This window comes from Taudactylus pleione, unplaced genomic scaffold (assembly GCF_031769625.1).
Source record: "Taudactylus pleione unplaced genomic scaffold, aTauple2 ptg001123l, whole genome shotgun sequence".
Taxonomy (NCBI): Eukaryota; Metazoa; Chordata; class Amphibia; order Anura; family Myobatrachidae; genus Taudactylus; species Taudactylus pleione.
The window spans coordinates 1-15335 of NW_028285524.1; positions in this window are offsets into that span (position 1 = coordinate 1).

Here is a 15335-nt window from a genome sequence, read left to right on the forward strand (position 1 = left end):
TGGAAAACCAGTGACCAGTAACACAGCCCATATGAAGCCAGGTGCATCAAGGCGGGTGCCCTGTGGACCCTATGGACTTCGAAGAAAGAGAGATAACAAGGGTAAGTGCTTACCATATCTCTCATTTTCTTTTTCAGGGTCCATAGGGGGTCCACAGGGTTGACCTTGGGGATGTCCCAAAGCAGTCCAATTAAGGATGGAGACGCTCCTGCGCTGAGAGTAGAATCCAGTGCCCAAAGGAAGCATCCTGAGAGGCCAAGGTGTCAAAAGCATAGAACCTCAGGAAGGTCTGGATGGAAGACCACATAGCCGCCTTACACAGCTGACAGCCGAGGCACCACGGCGAGCTGCCCACGAGGAGCCCACAGACCGAGTAGAATGAGCCTTAACAGAAACTGGAACAGGCAGGCCCGTCTGTGTATAAGCCTCAGAGATAGCCAAACGAAGCCATCTAGCCAAAGTGTGTTTGCTTTCTGGCCATTCCCTCTTGTGAAATCCAAAGAGTACGAATAAGGAATCAGATTTCTGAAGGGAACCGGTCCGGTCCCATAAATTTTGAGAGCACGGACCACATCCAAGGAGGCCTCACCAGCTGTGAGGTCTGGTGACTGAAAGGCCGGTACAACAATTTCCTGATTAATATGGAAATTAGAAACAACTTTAGGTAGAAAACCAAGATGAGTGTGAAGCACCGCCCTGTCCTGGTGAAATATCAGAAAGGGAGGACGACAGGAAAGCGCCCCCAATTCTTATACCCTCCTGGCCAAAGCAATTGCTAGGAGAAAGAGTCTTAGTCGTCAACCACTTGAATTCCACCGACTCTAGTGGTTCAAATGGAGGGCCCAAAGAACTACTGCAAAATCCCAAGGAGCCACTGGGGGGACAAAGGGAGGTTGAATCCATAAGACACCTTGGAGGAAGGTGTGGATATCCATTAGCGGAGCAAGTCTACGTTGGAACCATACTGACAGAGCAGAGACAAGCACTTTCAATGAGACCAGGGTCCAATCCAGCTTGAAGGAAGGCCAGGACTCTGGAAATCCAAAACACCTGGAGGTCGTAACCTCTGGGACGAAACCATTGGAAATACCTATGCCACACTCTGTGATAGATCTTAGCAGAAGCTGGCTTACGTGCTCTAAGCATCGTGTTGATGACAGAGCTAGAGAATCCTTTGGACCTTAGGAGGGATGTCCCAAGAGCCATGCTGTCAAAGACAGACGACCCAGGTCCGGGTAAAGGCAAGGACCTTGAGACAGCAGGTCCGGTCGTTGAGGCAGCAGGAACTGTGTTGATGGAGAGACTCCAAAGATATGAGTACCAATGACGCCTGGGTCAAGCTGGAGCCACTAGCCGGACAGTGCCTCCGTCTTGTCTGAAATTGCGAAGAACTTGAGGAAGAAGAGAGACTGGAGGGAATAGGTACGCAAACTGGAAGGTCCACTTCACTGATAATGCGTCTACAAAGGTTGCCTCGGCATCTCTTGTTCTGGACCCGTACACTGGCAGTTTGTGACTGTGCCGGGAGGCTATGAGGTCCACCTTTGGGAGGCCCCATCTGTTCACTAGGAGTTGAAATGCCACTTGGTGAAGAGACCATTCCCCGGAATAGACGTCGTGACGGCTGAGGAAGTCTGCTTTCCAATTGAGAACTCCCGGAAGAAACCCAGCAGAGATGGCTGGAAGGTGACCCTCAGCCCACGTTTGAATGTGTGACACTCCTGTCATTGCTGCCCGACTTTGAGTGCCTCCTTGTGAGTGATGTAAGCCACTGTTGTGGCATTGTCGGACTGAACCTGTACAGGTTTTCCGTGAAGTATGTGCTGGGCTAGTTTGAGGGCCCTGTAGACACCTCGAAGTTCCAATATGTTGATTGGCAGGGTTGATTGGACTGATGTCCAACGGCCCTGAAAGGAATGCGGACTGGTCACTGCGCCCCAGCCCCGGAGACTAGAGTCCGTTGTTAGGATTACCCAGTCCGGGATCCAAAAGGGGCGAACCCTTGATTAGAATAGATGTCTGTAGTCACCAAGATAGAGACAGAAGCACCTCCGGAGAGAGCACCATCGTTTGAGCTTTGATCCGATGTCTTAACCTGTTCCATCTGGAGAGAACTAGCCTCTGCAAAGGCCTGTAATGGAACTGAGCATATTCCACCATGTCGAAGGTGGACAACATGGATCCCAGAACTTGCATTGCTGAGTAGATCGACACTCGGTGACTGTGAAGACATCTGTGCACTCGTACTCGAAGTGTGGAGATCTTGTCTGATTTCAGAAAGATTCTCTGATCCTGAGAATCCAGCAGGGCCTCCAGATGAATCATTCTATGTGAGGGATTCAGGGAGGCCCTTATTTCCAGATGATTAACCAACTGTGCTTGTGAAGGAAAGCAATGATTAGCTATAGATGGCTTTTTAAGCCCCTCTGGGGATTCTGCTAATAGCAGGAAGTCGCCCAGATATGGTAGCAGTCGGACACCCTGACCATGCAGGTGGGCTGCTATGACAGCCATAATTTTTGGAAACACCTATGGAGCTGTGGACAGTTCAAAGGGCAGAAAACTGGAGATATCGGTAATGAGAGGGCGCTATAGGTACATGTATGTACTCGTCCTGAATATCCAGCGATACCATAAAGTCTCCCAGCTCCATAGCTAGGATGATGGAGCATATGGTTTCCACCCTGAACCTTAGCACCCTTAGGGATTTGTTCAGGGATTTGAGGATAAGCCGATGAGACCTATTCGGCTTCTGAACCAAAAAGAGTAGAATTATATTCAGTCCCTCGCTGAGATAGCAGGACTGGCACAATTACCCCTGCTTGCAGCAAGTACTGTATGGCCTTCTGGATTTGTATAAAAACTGGTGGGGAGGCAGTCTGAGAAAGTAGAGGGCATACCCATGAGAGACCACTCCTCTCATGGTCTCCAAGCATCCGTGGTGGTTTGACACCAATACTGGGCGAACTGAAGAAGTCGGCCTCCTTCTCTGGGAACCCCTAGAGGGAGGCCCGTCCCACCAGGCTAAGGGGTTTATCCTCGGGTTTTGAAGCAGGGCGTCTGCTTGGTTCTGGTTTTGGGGAGCCCTCGTGGAAGCCAAATGCCTAGAAAAGGATTTCCTTTAGGCTTTCCTTGAGGAGGAAAGGACTTAAAAAGATTTAGAGCCTGATTCAGACCCGCTCGCGAGCGCATAGCACTCACAAGCGGGTCGATGTTTGGCCCCTGCGCATGACGGGTGCTCCGTCGCTACGGGTCTGGTACCAATACAGGTCGGCTGTTGATTATAATTGACAGCTCGCCCTGTTTTGGAGGTGGGCAGGGGGGGTTGGCTTGACAAACGGAGGCGTTCAAAAGGGAACACCTGCCGTTTGTAGGCAGCCCTACTGACATCACCAGTGATGTCAGTAGGTGGACTTCCTGCTCTATTAGAGCAGGAAGTCCACTGGGACTTGCGATGGATGAGACCCTACCTCAAGGGTCTCGTCACAAGCCCGATGGTCGCGACCATCACCTGGCCGCTCGCAAAAGCTGTGGGTGGTCACCCACAGCTATGCGAGCGGCCAGGAGGCCAACACACACAAATAAAAGAAAAAGGCCCTGATTCAGAGCGAGCACTCTGAAAGAGCGTCCGGCTCTGAATCAGGGCCATAGTCCGAGGCCTTGTAGTAGAGGTAGCTGAAGGCAGAAATGCCGCTTTTGATACTACCAACGTGGTTACGATATTTGTCAATGGGTCAAACAAGATCTCCCCATTATAGGGTAATCCTTCAAGGCCTTTCCTGGAATCCACATCTGCCTTCCATGATCACAGCCACAGGGTACGGCAGGCAGACAAAGAGGCGGCCGAAACTGTGGAGGTTAGGAGACTGGCATCTAAGGTTGCTTCACCAATATAGGAAGCTGCATCTCGAATGTGAGCAACAAAAGACATCTGATTCCTAGAAGCTTCTGAGGGAAAAGTGTTTTCAAGTGCGTCAGCCCAGCTCTCTATAGGTTTAGCTACCCATGTGATAGCCATGGGTGGGCGGGCAACAGTCCCTTAAAGAGAGCATATCGATTTCAGGCAATCTTCCACCTTCCTATGTAGTTCAAGGAAGTAATTGTAGGAATAGGCAACGTATTTTAATTAAACACGTAACATGGGAATCCACAGGGGGTGTTTCTGACTTTGCACAATGAGCCACAGAAAAAGGGTAACATGAAGTTAGCTATTTTTGTGGTTGAAACCTCTTACCAGACCGATTGCCAGGCTGCAGCCATGTGTTCAGCTAGCTGATCCGATATAGGGAAATCTGCTGAAGTCCCTTTCTGCCATTTAAACAGCGGGTGCTTGGATTTAGGGGCTGGCTCGTCATCTTCTATTAATAAGATGGATCTGACAGCTCGCACCAAAGCAGGAATATTATTTTTGACCGACTCTCATTCTCCTCCAGAAGGGAGTCAGGTTTAAAGAGATCAGCATCTTTTACCTCATCGGATGATACCTCAGAATCTGAAAGTTGCGTGGACTGTGACGATACCACAGGACGCTTAAAGGGGTTACTGGGAAGGGGCTTCTTACCCTGCAACATGGAGTGAAAGCCATTAGATGTAGCCACCAGACTCTGCACCGAGTTAGAAAGTACATCTACCCATGGTGGCAGTACAGGGGGCTTGTATCGCCTGAACCTGTTGAGGCAACCCCAAAGGGGACATTACTGCCTGCTGTGATAACCCCATAGGGGGAATTACAGCCAGATCCGCTATGCGGTCCGCAATAGTGGCTAGTACCTTGGAGAAAATTAAGCTCAGGAGGGCCCTAGCACCGGCTCTGTCTGATGGGCCAGGTGGAGTATAATACTTACTACATAGCCCATCTTGTATGAAATCCTCCTCACTTAAGCCTGCAGCACATAACTTGCAAGATAGCAGTATGTGAGCAGATGCCTGTTGTTACTCTTGCCTTTGCTAAACATAGCTGCAGAGTAAATTGCACACAATATGGCACTGGGTATAATGCAACCTCTGTGTTATTGTAGGATACTAGTAGCGATGCAAAATACTGGTCTTGTCTTATGCTTGGCTAAGCAGCATGAGCCCACAGCCCAAATATGGCACAGTGCAACGAACTCCTGTATGTGACAAACCTCACAAATACTTAGTTCTATAGAAGTGAGGCATTGGAAACCCCCTGAATACACCTGTATGTTAGGGTAATAGTCAGAGAAAAGATAAGGATAAATTCCATCCCATCATGGTACCATAATAATCTATGGTATTTAGTGTTCCCTCTAGCTCCGGCGGCAGGCAGGGCGCCGGAGCTAGAGAGGGCAATGTTGTGCGCGCGACGAAGGCGCGCGCGTCCGAAAAGGGGGTGTGGTTACGAAAAGGGGGCGTGTCTATAAGACGCGTCCCCTTTTCGTCATACTTGGGGGCGTGCCCGGCGCTTACGGACATGCCGGGCAGTCCCCAAGCGCTGCAGAAAGGGAGAATAGACGTCGGGCGCATGCGCCCGGCGTCTATTCTCCGGCGGTGACCGGGTCACCGCATGTTTGTCCACCCGCGGGACACTGCGTCCCGCGGGTGAGAACGGCTCCCGCAGGCTGTTAGGGCAGGGTGCTTTTTGCCCTCCAGAAGGAGGGCAGGGCGCCGCGCCCCGCTAAAACAGCCTAGCGGGAACGCTAGGTATTCTAATGGTGCATACACACGGTCAGATGTGTCAAATGAACAATTAAACGATTTTACCAATGATTTGAATGATTTCTGACTGCATTAAAATTAATGGAATCGTCCAAATCTGACTGCAAAGACATCAGATATCGTTATCTGACAAGCGGGAACGCGCATCGTTCATCTGACCAACATGTCAGATATGTCAGATTTTCCTTCAGATATGAACGATTTTTAAAATCGTTATTGTACAGATCTGAAGGAAGATCTGACTGTGTGTATGCACCTTAACCCTATATTAGTCTTCTTTTGCATCCTGAAGATAGTGCATTAAAGCACTGAAACGAACTGTGAGTGGAGTGGTTCTTTATGGATGAGTGCTGCACCTATGACATACTTATTGGATTTTATGTGAAGGCACCGTCTGCAGTTAAAGGTTTGGTATTTGAAGCGCCAGACCACGATATATATAAAGATAGTCAAATCCTGCATACTCAATAATCAAATGAATGATGGGTGCTCAGTCATAGGTGATAAATGAAAAAGTCCGGTATGCACTAAAAACAAGTAGTGTGTGTTATTGTTTAACTGTGATTTGCCCCGTGATGAATATGCCAGTGGCCACCGAAGCGGCCGTCGGGCTATCTATATATCATGATCAATTGCTGTTGTATCGGCTCCAGGCAGATGAAGTCCGTTAAGTATTAACTGGTATTTTCTGCATGTAGCACTTTGATTTGTGACTGAAGAATCATACTGGAGGCTGTTTTATGAGCATGCATTATATATAAATTACATTTTGGCATAGTTATTTGAAGTGCTGTTTTTTTTCAGTGCATACCGGCACTCTCTCTAATTCTATACTTCACCCCGCTGCTCTCATTATGTCATGTCTCCAACATGAGGATGTATGCAGGTATTGACTGCGGCACTCAGGGTTTCTCAAAAGAATAAAACAGCAGCCTTTGGTATGTCAACGTTTCAATGTTTAAACCAACATTTTCATCAGAAATAAAGAATAAGTGTGTATTCACCATTTATATGTGCTCCCCTTCACCATGCTCAGCCTCCTGCCGGGGGTCCTGTCAATAGGATAGAGCAGCCATAAAGAAAAATATAATATCAAAAAGTATAGTATGTAGTATACACCATATGAGGAAAGCAACACATATTCATGTCACTATCATTGATGTCAATGAGGGAATAGTCCCAGAAGAAACATATTGGCCAGAAGTATGTATGGGGACCGAACCAGGAGACTGCATCCATAGGCACCTCTCTCTGGTCTGCAACCCAGCCGTCCAAGCCAGTCTAACTGTCACAGAAAACATGAGTACGAAATACTTACATTTAGGCCCCAAGGAGCGACAACATCGAGTTTAAAATTCACTGTGCCTCCCGTCTAAGCAGCATCTTGCCCAGATCACCCCTATGTTTAAGTGGAGGGATGTGGTCTATCATTCTGTATTTTAGCGATGTAAGGGGATGATTATATTCTAGAAAGTGGCTTGCCACCGGTTGTTCACTAACACCAGTGCTGCCCGGATGGCTGATCTGTGGACCGCCATCCTTTCCTTTAATTTTCCTGTCCGGTCATAAAATAATAATAATAATAATAAAATACATAAAATACATAAAATATAACATTGTGCTTAGCTGCCATCCTTTAGATGAATGAAGTGGTGCTGTACACATGTATTTCTATGGTCTGCACCACTTCTGATGGCAGACACCAGCCATGGGGAGGTGGAATATGCACACATGATGAGGTAGCAGAGGTACTAGATGGGGAAAGAAGCATAGGGACAAATGGAGATGGTTGCAGAGGTACAGATGACAAAGGGGGTAGAGACATAGCAGGGGGAAGTATCAGAGGCACAGATAGAGGAGGACAGAAGGAAAATGTGGCAAAGGATGGGAAACAGGAATGAGGCATACCTGTAAGGGGAGGGGCAGAGGCACAGCATATAACGGTGGCAGAGGCACACATTGGTGGCGGTTTAGGGGAACACGTGGGGTGGGTAGGTGGAGAGGCACAGGTGAGGAACGTCTGAGTGCCTCTATTTAGCCCAGCGAGGGGAAGCAGGGGGCGGAGGAGAAAGGAGGAGCTGTGGGGGACCTTGGGGTGGGGCATCATGCAGAGTAGTCGGGAGAGGAAAGTGAAACTCAGCCGGACAGTGAGACTAAAGTCCCCTGCAAGAGTGGGGGAGGAGAGCACACACCACCAATGCCCCCATCTAAAATCTGGCTGGGTCTAATGATCAAAACTGAGGGGCCACTGGTGCTAACGATCCCAGCCCAAGCGGCTTCTGACTCACAGACAGAGACATGTGGCTGTGAGCGAGAGGCAGGCTGCAGCTGCGATCATCAGCACCAGCAGCCCATCTGTCAGATCTGTGCCCTGGCGCTTCCTTTACTTTCCTTTATGGGAGTGTTTAGATCCCCTTCAATATATGTACTTGGAAGTAGCGTTCCCGCTAGGCTGTTTTAGCGGGGCGCGGCACCCTGCCCTCCTTCTGGAAGGCAAAAAGCGCCCTGCCCTCCAGAAGGAGGGCAAAAAGCGCCCTGCCCTAACAGCCTGCCGGAGCCGTCTTCACCCGCGGGTCGCAGTGTCCCGCGGGTGAAGAAATTTGCGGTGACCCGGTCACCGCCGGAGAATAGACGCCGGGCGTATGCGCCCAGCATCTATTCTCTCTGTCTGCAGGGCTTGGGGGCTGCCCGGCGTGTCCGTAAGTGCCGGGCACGCCCCCAAGAGTGACGAAAAGGGGACGCGTCTTATAGACACGCCCCCTTTTTGATGACCACGCCCCCTTCTCGCTCCGGCCCTGCGTCACGCCGGAGCTAGAGTGAACACTATGGAAGTGACGTGGATTGAGTGCAGTAAGGAATGACATTGGACAGTAACTAATGTCAGGGTACAAATAATGAAAGGGATCTATCCACTACCCTTCCTTTATACCCCTCAGCTCCATCTGCCGCCCAGCTCATCTGTCAGCGTGGCCTCCCAGCACAACCGGCTGACTGACGTATGCTGCGTATACGCGCAGCAATTTAAATGAACGATTTGAACAATAACGATATCGTTCATATCGTTATCGATCATTTTTTGCCTACCAACGATCAGCGATGTGCGGGCACGTATGGACGATAGCGATACCGTCCATCGGCCATGCATGCTGGCCAACCTGCTCGATATCGAGCAGGTTACTATAGGGACCTCGCTATAGTCATTGGTGTGCTGGATGATCGATATCGATCATCCAGTACACCAGGACGATCAGCCAGCGATATCGTTATCGCTGGCTGATCGGTCCGTGTGTACGGAGCTTTGTAGAGCACTTTCCGGCCCACTTAGCTCCGCCCACCTCATTTGTCAGCCCGCCCCTCAGCCCCGCAGGATGACTGCAGACTGTAATATATGCCTGGCCTCACACTTTAGCCTGCCGTGTGTAATTTAATGTGGTCCGGCCCCACTGCAGGCTGCCTCGGCTCACCGGGAATCTTCCTGCTGACTCCAACAGCCAATCCACCCCTGGCAGAAGACACGCAAATGCAGAAGGTCAATGCAGCGATCTTTAGCATCTGTGAGATATGGCAGCAAAAGACCCACCAGAGTGCCCATTAACACTACGACACCAGACACAGCGCCTCACCTGGGCTCTTGACGTACAGTCAGGTGAATAAATATTGGGACATTGACAGAATTTTCATATTTTGGCCTCTATTCACCACCACAATGGCTTTGAAATGAAACAAACAAGATGTGCTTTAACTGCAGACTTTCAGATTTAATTTGAGGGTAATTACATCCAAATCAGGTGAATGGTGTAGGAATTACAACGGTTCTATATGTGCCTCCCACTTTTTAAGGGGACAAAAGTAATGGGACAAACTAAACAATCCTAAATCTAACTTTCACTTTTAATACTTTGTTGCAAATCCTTTGCAGGCAATTACTGCCTGAAGTCTGGAACGCATAGACATCACCAGACGATGGGTTTCATCCCTGGTGATGGTCTGTCAGGCCTCTACTGCAAATGTCTTCAGTTCCTGCTTGTTCTTGGGGCATTTTACCTTCAGTTTTGTCTTCATCAAGTGAAATGCATGCTCAATCGGATTCAGGTCAGGGGATTGACTTGGCCATTGCATAACATTCCACTTTTTAGCCTTAAAAAACTCTTTGGTTGCTTTTGCAGTATGCTTCGGGTCATTGTCCATCTGCACTGTGAAGAGACGTCCAATGAGTTCTGAAGCATTTGACTGAATATGAGCATATAATAATGCCCGAAACACTTCAGAATTCATTCTGCTGCTTTTGGCAGCAGTCACATCATCAATAAATACAAGGGAACCAGTTCCATTGGCAGCCATACATGCCCACGCCATGACACTACCACCACCATGCTTCACTGATGAGGTGGTATGTTTTGGATCATGAGCAGTTCCTTTCCTTCTCCATACTCTTCTCTTCCCATCACTCTGGTACAAGTTGATCTTTGTCTCATCTGTCCATAGGATGTTGTTCCAGAACTGTAATGGCTTTTTTAGATGTTGTTTGGCAAACTCTAATCTGGTCTTCCTGTTTTTGTGGCTCACCAATGGTTTACATCTTGTGGTGAACCCTCTATATTCACACTTGTGAAGTCTTTTCTTGATTGTTGACTTTGACACATATACACCTACCTCCTGGAGAGTGTTCTTGATTTGGCTAACTGTTGTGAAGGGGTTTTTCTTCACCAGGGAAATAATTATTTTGTCATCCACCACAGTTGTTTTCCGTGGTCTTCCGGGTCTTTTGGTGTTGCTGAGCTCTCCGGTGCGTTCTTTCTTTTTAAGAATGTTCTAAACAGTTGATTTGGCCACACCTAATGTTTTTGCTATCTCTCTGATGGGTTTGTTTTGATTTTTCAGCCTAATGATGGCTTGCTTCACTGATAGTGACAGCTCTTTGGATCTCATATTGAGAGTCCACAGCAACTGATTCCAAATGCAAGTGTCACATCTAGAATCAACTCCAGACCTTAATTGATAATGAAATAATGAGGGAATAGCCCACACCTGTCTATGAAATAGCTTTTGAGTTGATAGTCCCATTACTTTTGGCCCCTTAAAAAGTGGGAGGCACATATAGAAACCGTTGTAATGCCTACACCGTTCACATGATTTGGATGTAATTACCCTCAAATTAAATCTGAAAGTCTGCAGTTAAAGCACATTTTGTTTGTTTCATTTCAAAGCCATTGTGGTGGTGAATAGAGGCCAAAATATGAAAATTCTGTCAATGTCCCAATATTTATCCACCTGACTGTAGCTAATTTGACACTGGAGTACTGGCAACATGTGGCGTGGTCCGGTGAGTCACGGTTCCAGTTGTTTCGGGCTGATAGTAGGGTTCAGATATGGCGCAAACAACATGAGGCCATGGACCCCAGTTGTCAACAAGGTACCGTCTAGGTTGGTGGTGGTTTCATAATGATGTGGGGTGTGTTCATCTAGCATGGGTTGGGGCCACCTGAAAATGTCACTGACCGTTAACCTCTACGTTGCATAGCTTTATGACCATCTGCAGCCCTTCATGGATTTCATGCACCCCCACAATGATGGAATATTCCAGCAGGATAATGCACCGTGTCATCGGTCCCAAGTCGTCTAGTATTGGTTCGAGGAGCATTCTGGAGAGATTTGACAAATGGTGTGGCCACCATGTTCTCCCAACATGAAATCAAATCTAGCATTTATGGGACGTGGTGGAGAGGTTCATTCCTGCATCTACAAATATCAGGGAGTTGTGGGAAGCTATCCAGACAGCATGGGTCACATCTCTCCAGAAGTCTTCCGTCCACTTGTGAAATCGATGTCATGTCGAGTTGCTGCACTTCACCAGTCTAGAGGGCTTTCTACACGATACTAGGCATCTATCCCATGAGTTTTAGCACTTTTTGTCAGCAGGGATTTATTACAGACATTGCTGCTGCAAGGGAGATCTGTCTCAGGAGATGTCAGATGCTGTTAGCTCTGTCACATGTAATCTAGCAATTCTAACAGTAGGAAAGACCAGACAGAGGCTCCCAGACTAAGCATATGTACATAAGGTAAACTTTCTAAGGCTGCACAATAGAGCTGGCCCTAGCCAATTTGGTGCCCTAGGCAAAATTTTGACTGGTCTCCCTATCAAATAATCCCACCACCAATCTAAGGCCCCTATTTATCAATGAAGTATAACCCCTTTAGCGCTTGCTAAAGGGGTTATGCCATCTTTTCTAGAGAAAACAGTTATAATCAAAGATTACCGCTGTTTGTCATTATAGCTCTCGCTATCTTTTATATATACACACATTTACATATATACATATACAATATATATATATATATATATATATATATTAGTAACAAAAGTCAGGTGGCACTCAGAGTCTCAGTAAATCCATGGTTGCATGGTTGTACAGTGGGGTAAGTGCATATTGTTTTATGTGTTTATATGCCTTGTTGTATGTGTTTCACTTTGTTATGTTGTCCTGAGGAAGGGGTGGATCACCTCGAAACGTCGACCATTGACCATTAAATCCCTCTGGTGAGGGTATTGGATTTACTGAGACTCTGAGTGCCGCCTGACTTTTGTTACTATTACATTTTGGGGGTGCTGTCCTCCTTGGAGGGCACCAGAGCAAGTATTGGGCTTCTTGCCCTATGACACGGATAGTGGGAGTGCCGGTGCGCAGTATTGTATGTATGTATGTATGTATATACTATACGGACAGAGGTCGGCGCCACAAAATATAAACGGCAAGGGTGCACATCCAGAGACCAAAGCTGACCCCAAACGCAGAGAAGCGCAGCACTCCATGAACTTCAAGGAAATGACCACAGCACAATGCATAATTTTACGAACATTAAGCGCCGTATTCAATCAGAGGCGAAATCGGCCGTTTTCGCCTTCGTTTGCGAATCGGCCGATTTGTGAAAAACTGCGAAAAACTGACATTTTTCACCTAAAAACTGGAGAAACCTTTTCTCCAGCCTAGGGCAGGCGAAAAAATTTACAAAATCCCTATTTTTGGGTAAAAATGTGGGGATTTCTTACAGAACCCTTTGGACAGCCCCCCTAATGATAATTTAGCGAAAACATATTTCGTAAATTGCGTACTTTGTCAAAAATCAGGCGCTGAAATTTCAGTCTAAATTTTTTTTCCCCGTAAAAAATGTGTTTAACGTATCGGGTCTGGTATTTCGGAGGGCCATAAGGCTGCGCCAAGTGTTTTAAACATCGCACGTGGCTGGCGCAGGTGGTTCTTTAAAACCACTAAAAAACCACCTGTGCCGGCAACGTACGATGTTTAAAACACTTGGCGCATCTTTATGTCCCTTCAAAATACCAGTCCCAATACATTAAATGCATTTTTCACAAAAAATAAATAAATTTCAGCTGTCATTTTTCGCCAAAGCACGCAATTTATGTAAAAATGTTTTGCCAAAGTATCATTGGGGGGGCTGTCCAAAGGGCTCTGTAAGAAATCCCCACATTTTTACACAAAAATAGGGATTTTGCCCATTTTCCACCTTTTTAAAAATGAAGGAAAGTTTTCTCCATTTTTACATGATGGCGATAATATCGCCGAAAAATCGGGTGATTGAATACGGCCCTATGCCTTGTGCCGTGGTTATTTCCTTGAAGTCCACAGAGTGCTGCAATTACTTCATTTGAGATAGATGAGAGAGAGATCTCTATCTATATATATATATATATATATATATATATATATCTATTTGAGATACATTATATATATATATATAGATATATATATATAATATGCAAATGGCCCGGCACTCTGCAAACCCTAGTCAGGGTATATACCTTGCTCCAGGTGCCCTCAGAGGGTAGAGATCACTCCCCTCAATGAAGTCGACAATGGATCAGCGGCACTCAGGAGTCTTTAAAAGTTAGTGAAGAAAAGGTGTCTTTATTTCGACGTTTCGGGGTCAAGTGACCCCGTCTTCAGGAACACACACAGGTTCCTAAAGACGGGGTCACTTAACCCCCGAAACGTCGAAATAAAGACACCTTTTCTTCACTAACTTTTAAAGACTCCTGAGTGCCGCTGATCCATTGTCAACATATATATATATTATAAATATCTATAGATATATATCTATATATATCCCCAAAAAAACAAAGATATCATAGATATGTTTGTGTGTGTGTATGTATATCTATCTATATATAGATAGATATAAATACACACACACACATATCTATGACATTGTTGTTTTTTTTGGGGATATATATATATATATATATATGACAGCTCAGCCCCCCTCTCTGCCAACATTGCCTGCCTACGCAGGTTACACTTACTTTTTGATGCAGGTAATGCTGCTGGGCAAGGGCTGGGCGCTGGGCAATGCGGGTGGAGTGCCGGCGGTTAGTCTGGGAGCAGAGCCGTGAGGTCACACATGGCTCTGTTCCGCAAAGGCACATGGGAAGAGTGGCCGTGACTGGGCATGCGCAGCATTCCCTCCGCGGCCATCTTCTCTCCTACTGCAGCCAATAGCCAGAATGAGCTTCTATGCAGACGCTCATTCTTCTGACCTGGCTCACAGTCAGTCACCTGACTGGCTGACTACCGTACTGTAGTGCCCGATCGGAGCTGCAACGGGAGGGGAGGGGGTGAGGCAGCGTCGCGAAGGGTGTGGGGGCAGCATCAGAGCCCTGGAATGCCTCCCCGCCCCAAGGCGTTTCAGTCGCCCTAGGCATTTGCTTAGTATGCCTAGGGCCGGCTCAGTATTTGTGGGAAGGTACATAAAGCAGTTCATATTCTCTGTAGAGCAATCACAGTAAAATGCACTGACAGGTAGCCACTAGCCAGGGCAGGAGGAGACATCATCTGCAGGTTATGAGGAGACAGGCGCTAACACACACAGGACGCTGCATGGCATCTGACGTCACACCACTGTGCCAGTGCTCTGATTGGCTAGTGAGTGTCATCACGTGATGCGGTAGTAGCAGGGAAGGAGACAGGCGTCTCCGTTGTTATGGTGACCAGGCGCAGGTATGGCGGAGAAGAAGAAGTTTAGTGGAGCTCCCTTCGGCAGCCAGGAGGCCAGGTACAAATGTCCAGCCCAGGACGCACAGGCTGCGGGAATATAATGCTTTTGGGACAGTGGGAAACTAAAGCAAACAGAGACATAACAGCACACCTTGGTGTATGAGAAGGTCTATAATGTTACAGCCTAACTTTCTTTAATGTATCGTTAAGTCAGGGGCGTATCTACATCCAGCGCTATCACACACACACAGCAGCTGGCTGGTTAGTTCTTCTATCATGTATGTGAAACAATGTAGCTGCAGCATGACAGGACACGCTGTCCTGGAGCTGAGCAGCCTAAGCCCGTCCTCCCTCCTCCCTGACTGCTCTGTGTATCGTGTGTGTACTGCTGCTGCGGGGATCACTGATTTAGAGCAGACAGGCAAGAGGCAGCGTCTGCTCTTAGTCACAGGCAGCAGCTTCTATAGCACAAATCCTCCTCCCCAACGCATAAAATTGGCTGGCAGCAAAGTGTTAAACACATAAATTACATACAGTACTTGAAGTTGTCTCTGTCTCTGTCCTCTCTGTCACCCGTCCACTACACCCCACGCTGATTGGATAAGGTCCAATGGTGGGGGTGGGACAAACTTTAAATGACAG